Source organism: Lissotriton vulgaris, chromosome 4_1 (genome assembly GCF_964263255.1).
Source record: "Lissotriton vulgaris chromosome 4_1, aLisVul1.2, whole genome shotgun sequence".
Taxonomy (NCBI): domain Eukaryota; kingdom Metazoa; phylum Chordata; class Amphibia; order Caudata; family Salamandridae; genus Lissotriton; species Lissotriton vulgaris.
Window position 1 is genome coordinate 1,015,017,784 of NC_141691.1, and position 8,306 is coordinate 1,015,026,089.

An 8,306-nucleotide genomic window follows, 5' to 3' on the forward strand; every position below is an offset into this window, starting at 1 on the left:
CCAGTCCCAAGACCCATCCCCTTTCCTTGGGAAATATAAACACAAATTGATTTTGTGCCAAAAATAATGGAGTCCACTTTGCTCCGTAACGGGGTACAACCCTCCCTGTGAACCACACCTTGGAGTAGCCATTGCTTCATCCCCAATTTTCTAAATGGGGCACACAACGGGGTACAACTTTCCCCATGAACTGCACCTTGGAGTAACCATTGCTCCGCCGCCAATTTCCTAGTGGGATACTCACCACCCTTAAATTTTAAAAACAGACTCTAAACCGTAACGTGGTACTTCTCTCCCCGTGAACCATAACTGACCCAAAACCATAGATGAGACAGGGTACACTTCTTTTAAATAGAAGTGTAGAAGTTTATAAATTCCAACTCACAACCACACATGCAAACCGTGTATACAGATTTCAACTCCTCCTACAATAAACTGTACAGGGGCCCTCCTGACCCCAAATACAACATGCTATAAATGCACACCACCCTGTATAATAATACGGCACTTGCCACTCACACGCCACTCATGACACCTGGAAATACTCTGTTTGGCTCACAACAGTCCAAACACAACACACTATAGATGTACTCACTGTACTCGCCATTAACCAGCCACCAACCCTACCTAAAAGAAAACACTCTCTCCCTGAAACATACTGTACAAGGCACACTCCACGCCGAAATGAACAGTAATGAGACTAAAGAACCACTACACACTCACCAATCACCACTGCCTGAAAGCACGAGACAAACACTAAAAATGACCAGCAATTATAATGTTAAAGAAAGTTCCATGCTCCGGTGAGCGGTCTCTCACCCGAGTTCTCCTCAGAAGTAGGAGTCGCTGTTTATATGGCAAATTTCGCGAGGTCTCCCAGAAAAAAAAAACATTCTGACAATTCTCCCCTCATCATCAGCGCTTAATTCCCATGTAACATCCACAATGTTTGCCACAGCTTTTAATGAAAACGACCTTCAAGAGTTCATTTAATTCCCCTGCGATGTAGTTGCAAACGAGTTACACATTCTTCAAAAGTCACACTGCTTTGGCCCACAAATATAACTGTCCCGCGATGTGACACACATTGCCATGGTAACCTCAACGCAAAATGGCAATATTCTCTCTTCACCAACCTTAACCTGTGGTAAAGAGTCTCGCAAGTCCCAAGAGTCGTTTCCATGGTGACGACACGAAGGCTCGGTGTCATGCTCCTAAACAAAGACAGTGCTAAAATGGAGGCACGTAAACTACGTAGCTGGGTGGCTCTGGGCACGTCGTTGCTTTAAACGTGCAAGTGCGGCATTAAATGAAAACTCCCTTACGTCACAAAAAGCTTCACTGCGAAGGTAAGATTCACGCGTTTCTCTGATTTAAAAAAACAAAGACAGTTAAAGTATCAATGGCGCATCTCGCATCGCGCAGCTCGAGCAATGTTGATGAAGAACATTTCCAAAGGACGTGCAGACGCCTTCCGCATGACTTCGCTCAGTTCATAAACACTTGCGCTGTGTGTTCTTCACCCTGACAGCTCAAACAGCTTTAAAACATATGCGCTGCATGTTCTTCACTCTGACAGCTCAAACTGCTTTCAAACATATGAGCTGCGAGTTGTTCACTTTTAATTCCAGCGAGCTCACGAAGTGGGTTCGTATCCCACCCTCGTCGCCAAAAATGTTGTAAATAGAAGCCTGGAGCCTGGTATCATGTAGGTTACTTTATTCAAGTCTTCAAGATGTTAAGTTGAGTTACAGAGAAGACCCACCAGGAGTGACCAGCTTGCCACTCAGCCTGCCTGGTTCCAACTGCCAGTTGTCACCAGGCTAAGCCCCAAACACTCCATGATGTCACCCAAGGTTCTAGTGGTGACATCATGTGAATGACTATGAAAACCCAGAGGTAGAAAAGAGACAGGCTAAATACAACAGTACTGATGTGGGAATATATGTAAGTGTATGAACGCATGTTTGTGTGATGGTGGCGGGATGGTTTAGGGTAATATATGTGGTAGTGTATATGGTATGGCGTGTGTAGCTGATGTGTGGGTGTAAATGGATGTGAATTTGGGATACATATATTTGTGTATATGCAGTGTGTACATGTGTAAATTATATGTACAATCTGTGTGTATTGTTTGAGGCGTACAAAGTATTAGCGGTGAAGATGGTCTATAGGTTGTAGATTCATAGGATATAGCTGCATGACCATGGTGCATAAGATGTATATGGGACGATGCATGGTAATTTATTTGGCAGTGAATATGGCATGGTATATATAGCTGCGCGTGTGGTTGCATATGAATGATTATTTGAAACATGCATTTGTGTATATGTGTAATACATATGTGTGTTGCGTGTAGTATATTGAGAGATGTAAATGGTTCAGGTCGTGTTGAACGTTTATGGAGGTACAGTTATATATATAAAGGAGTTTCTAAAGCGCCTGGTTACGCCATCTCGGCGTGTCCCCGCGCTGTGGAGCGAGAATCGAACGGGGAGGGGCATCAATCCCTACAGGGCAAACAGATGAGTTTTTAAAAGTTTCCGGAACGACAATGTGTAAGATATAAGGAGCAATTGCAGTGATGGAGGCAAGCGTTCTAGAGCTTGGGTGGGGTGCGAGAGGGTAGGCAGCAGGGAGGTAGTGTACGATGTGGGGGATGTAGGAATATAAGAGATATAGGTGGTGACATAGACTGTTAAAATAGTTCCAGTGTGATGGTGTAGGTGCCATATGGTAGATGTATGTATGTAGGATCTAAGGAGGGAGGGCTGTGAGATACATGAATGTAGGTGTTTGTTTTTTGGAATGTGTATGTAGCTTATGGAGTAGGTGGTGCATGTTGGGTTTAAAGGAAGGTGGTGCAGAATATAGGTGTTTGCAAGGGTGTTTTGCTGTATGCTGTAGAAGGGGTAGCTTGTGGTGAAAGGTGTAAATGTACTAGCTCTTTGAATCTGTGGAGCATGTTCCCATGGGAAACCATGGCTTTTTGCTAAAGTGGACATGGAGGGACACCATTGGCTGTAAGGATGGTGGAAGGGCTGAGGTGGGGTAGTGCAGAAGTTCTTATAAACAAAGACTACCTGGAACTACATTTCCAAGTTGTCTTTCTTATCAATCAAAAGCTGTTCGATGTGAGTGGTGGAGAAGGAGACAACAACACTGGGCTATGAGTGGCTCCCATTCAGAGTAGCACATTATTTGGCCTCCTAGTGGCCTTTAGTGAATGGGTTATATGGCGGTGGTGCAGTGCAGGTTAGTTGTTTAGAAAAAAGGAGAGGTATTGTGTGCTGGAGTCCTCAGACAAAGGCACAGGGCCTCATTGTTTCATTAGTGGTCAGAGAGATGGCCTGCTGTTGGCCTCATAAAGATGTATCATGGAATGGGGCAAGGCTCAAAATCTAACTTTTATTCCTGCTTTGGTATACAGGGCAGACTGCTAGTGACCACCCATGTTCTTCAGAATCTAGGGGGTAGGAATGGCACAATGTCAGATGACTTGGGGCCTCTCGACAACTATACCGTAACCTTAAAAAGCTGTTCTAAGATCTGCCTCTTGGCTGAATGAAAAGTACTCAAATTTGGATTTAATAAGTCCCCGCCCTTCACACTAGGCTCCTCCCCCTCCTTCTCCCTCCTCAACCCTAAAGTTTAGGAAGAGGGCCTGACTTAAAAGTACTCTGCTAACGGGGCTCGGCACAAAACAGTTTGAAGACCACTGTCCTAAGTGGTGTAAGTGATGATGTCGGTTGTTGGTAGATAGGGCTGGAATGAAGAGTATAAATGTGCAGGATTTGAAGTAGAGTGTTGGTATTGTAGGATCTAAGTTGAGTAAGGTGAAGTGACATAATGTGTATATGGCACAGGAGAGTAGGTAGTGTAGTGACATAGGTGTTGGATATAGGGCATACAATGTATTAGTTGCTGTTTGTGATGCACAATGTAGATGGCATACATGTGATGGCATCTGTGTAAGGAACAGTTTGTGTGTATATATTGTAACATGATGGAGTTATGGTTGGCAAAAGGTGTAAGATGTGCTGTAGTTGGAATATGGTGTACAGAGTGTAGATGGTATATAGTTTAGGAGATACAGGTGCATGTGGCACTAAAGAATGTGTGGTATCTGTAAAATTGGATGTAAATAGTGGAGTAGTATGTATGGTATAGGTGGAGGTGTATGGCATATAGGTTCGAGGAGGAATGTGTGGTGTAGGTTGTATCTAGTGTAGATTTTAGCAGTATATGGTGTAGTTGTTATTAGGTGTAGGATGATTTGAGGTTATTGCTGGATTTGAGTGGTAAAGGTGATGTCCAAAGATTCAATGTTGTGGGTGGTGTTGCACTTTGTTATGTAGTATGTAGATGATACAGCATGTAGGTTGTGATGTGTGTTCTTATGTAGGTGGTAGATGGTGGCTTAGTATGTAGGCGGTATAAGTGTAGGGTGTGTGTTGTATGTGTAGGCAATTGTGAATGTGTTAGGTGGGAAGTTTGCAGGTGGGGGTTTAAAGGAAGGTGATGTAGAGGATAGGTGTTTGAAAGAGGTGAAGAGTATAGATTTTGGTGTGGAGGTAGGTGGTAAGGTTAGGAGTAGGAGTTAGAGTATGAAACAAAGGAGAAGAAGCAACACGTGCTGGGACAGCATGGTAGATGATAAGAACAAATACTGTCTGTTCCTCATCAAGAGGCCTAGCCCATTTGAGGGCTGAATAGATGGAAACAATTCATGCCTGTGCAGCTCGATGTATACCTAATGTGTGGTTGTTGGTGCAGAATGCAGGTGGTGTTTCTGAAGCAGAAGTATGTGATAAAGGGTGTAGTTGATGTAGGGTGTTGGTAGTGTGTGGTGTAGGTCATGGTGCATACACACAGTGTAAGTTGTTGTGTGTTATGCTTAAAGTAGGTGACGGAGCACGGTGTAGTTTGTGGTATAGGAAATATGTAGATATTAGGGTAAACATCGTTTACCACAATGTTTTTACAACGTGGTACCTTTACCACGCGGCCGTGACAACGCAAGTTGTTACCACGACTTGCGCTGAAGGGCGCTAAAGGATTACAAATAGTTAATTTGCTATCCCAACACCTTCCCTAGGGTCCACGGGGACTGGTGTTAGAATAGTAAATTATACTATTCGAAATCCGCGCCCCCAACGCAAGTCGTGGTAACGACTTGCGCTGTCACGGCCGCGTGGTAAAGGTATGCGTTGTGACGGTACGCGTTGTACCGTCATACATCCGATATTACTGTATGCAGTGAAGGTCCTAGAGTAGGGTGTGCATCATATTGATTATGATGTTGGTACTTTTATGCAAAGAAAAATTGAAAAGAAGTTTTTTTGACTGCCTGACTATACATGATAATATATAATGTGCCATGTGGAGACTGGGTAGTTATTTATGGTGCAATACATACGATATGAAGGCTGCAGAGAGTGCAATATGTGGTGCCGTATGCAGCCAGTGCTCTGGGTAGGTGTGTAAAGTATATGTGATCTAGGATCTAGGATGATATATCATAATGTAGATCATAATGTAGATCGTCAATAGTACAAAATGGTAAGTATGTGCTGAAATTCGTTCCGCTCGCGGAATTTGCGAATTTTTGGCAATTTTGCGGTCCGCGAATCGCGCGAAATTGGCAAACAATCTGCAATTTGCGAGTTGGCAACATTTCTTTTGCTTGGTCGCGCCTCAAAAATACAAGCTCGCGCGCGCGATGTTGACTTACCGTGATTTTGAGTTTGCTGAGTTGTTTTCCTCCCAGTTTGTGTGCGCTGCGCCATTTTGGATCTGGGTGCGTGATCGCGCGAGACTTTTCGTCCGCGAGTACGTCATGGAGTCCCGCCATCTTGCACTGCAAGACTTTGAGAACGTGAATACGTCATAAGGGATCGCAATCACGCATCACAAGAGTAAACAATAGTGAATACGTAGATGCGACGGGCAGCTGACATCCGGCGGGAGATTTGAACAGCTCCCTTTGCTGAAGTCGCAAAAATTGCAATTCTGCACAAGAAATCTATCGCAGGCAGCATAAACCTTCTGAAAATGATGATTTGGATCAGAATAACTCCTCAGATTGACATTTGGCTGCACTTTTTTGTGCAAGGAGGACATTTTTGGGGGGGGTGGGAGGAAGGAAGTGCCCCAGAGTCTCCAACTTCCTGTTCCTGTCCAGCAGGCTCCTCCCAGTGCTTTGTCTATGTCCTGGTCAATTTTCATTTGGATCTGGAGCTGGAAGGATTATTCTTTGTGGCTGATGCTGGATATTTGTGTTTGAGGACTTTTTGTTTGGATCACTTTTGGATTTGAGGTTTTACCAGTAAGTTGGTGTTGTTTGTTTGGGGCATTGTAGTTGCTGCAACTACAATTTATAAACTTTTTCACAACTTTAAAAAAATATATTGTGGGTAGCCACAGTATCCAGAAGGCCCAGTGTTAGTCATGGGTGCATGATACAACTGTTTCCGTGATCTTTGCTGAACTTAAATACAATTTACGGCATGGATGGCATGGAATTGAATAGCTCACTGTTATATGTGGAAGTTTTTATTTTTATTTTGGGGTGCGTGTTAAAGCCACACTAGCCAGTAGGCCCAGGGGTACTCAGTGGTGCATGGACCAAGTCTTTCTGTGGGGTCTCTTGAATTTAAACATAATTTAGGGCATGGATGGCATTGGATTGAGGTTATTTTTATGAGTATTTTGATTTTTTGGGTGTTGTTGGGGCCTGGTCCAGGGCCTGGCCATGTGGGTGGGGGCCATTTTGGGGCAGGGTCCAGGGCCTGGCCATGTGGGTGGGGGTCTTGGGGCCATTTTGAAGCCAGGCAGTGTGCTTTGTGCCATAGGCCTGCACCCAGTCTGCCTTGCTCTCATCCATTATGCCCAGGGGTAGTCAGTGGTGCATGGACCAAGTCTTTCTGTGGGGTCTCTTGAATTTACACCATTTAGGGCATGGATGGCATTGGATAGGGGTGATTTTTGGGTGTATTTCGATTTTTGGGGTGTTGTTGGGGCCTGGTCCAGGGCCTGGCCATGTGGGTGGGGGCCATTTTGAGGCCTGGTCTAGGGCCTGGCCATGTGGGTGGGGGTCTAGGGCCATTTTGAAGCCAGGGAGTGTGCTTTGTGCCATAGACCTGCACCCAGTCTGCCTTGCTTTCATCCATTATGCCCAGGGGTACTTAATGGTGCATGGACCAAGTATTTCTGTGGGGTCTCTTGAATTTAAACATCATTTATGGCATGGATGGCATTGGATTGGGGTGATTTTTAAGTGTATTTTGATTTTGTTGGGTGTTGTTGGGGCCTGGTCCAGGGCCTGGCCATGTGGGTGGGGGGGGGGGGGGCATATTGAGGCCAGGCAGCTTTTGCCATAGGCCGGCAAGCTTGCAGGCCAGTAGGCCTAGGGCTATGAATGGGTGCTCGAAACAACTCTCTCTGTGTGGTCTCTCTTCTATTAATTTAAAAATCCATTTTTGATTAGAATTGCAGTTTTTATTTTGGGTCTTTCTGTTTTTGGGTGTGTTGTGTTAATAATAATAAATGCCTAGTTGCAATAGTATTAATTGAAGCACGACATATGCAACATTTATTTAACTGATGTTCCTCTGGCTTCTTTGCTTTTAGGTGCACAAAGGCTGAGAACCAGGAATCATCCTCATCATCATCACTTGTTGTAGTGCCAGGAAGAAGTCCTGCTATGGTGTGTGCACAACGTCACGTGTGGCCACAGACAACTCTGCAACTCGTGCAACTGCGTCCGGCTGTTCTGACATCTGAAGAAGATGGGCCCAAAAAAAGGTGGCCGTAGCTCCTCTACCAAGAAAGTTGCCAGTGCCACTGCCAGTAAGAAGGAGCAGAAGAAGCAAGTGGCGCCACTTACCAAGGAGACTGGTGTTCTGACGACACTTTTTTGGGGAAAAAACTATGCCTGCAGCAGCGGTGTCCGCCGGGGACCAAGCTGGGAGCAGCACCTCCGCTTCATTGGTCTCAGTGCTACCACGCCAAGTTAGGCCCAAGCCCATGAGTGCAGCAGAGGCAGCCACTTTAATTGTTCTTTCACCATCAACCAGTGATGTTGGCGTTGACTCATCGCAAAGTAGCATCCAATCAAACCAAGGTGTAACTCATCTGACGAGTGTTCAACCGTAGTCGTAACGACAACCACCGGTGCTACAAGGAGAGGCCGAAGAGGCTCAAGTGGAGGCGCAAGTAGAGGCGCAAGGAGAGGCACAAGGTGAGGCACAAGGAGAGGCTTAAGAAGAGGCACAACTGCCCACAATACTTGTTCTTCCAGAAGT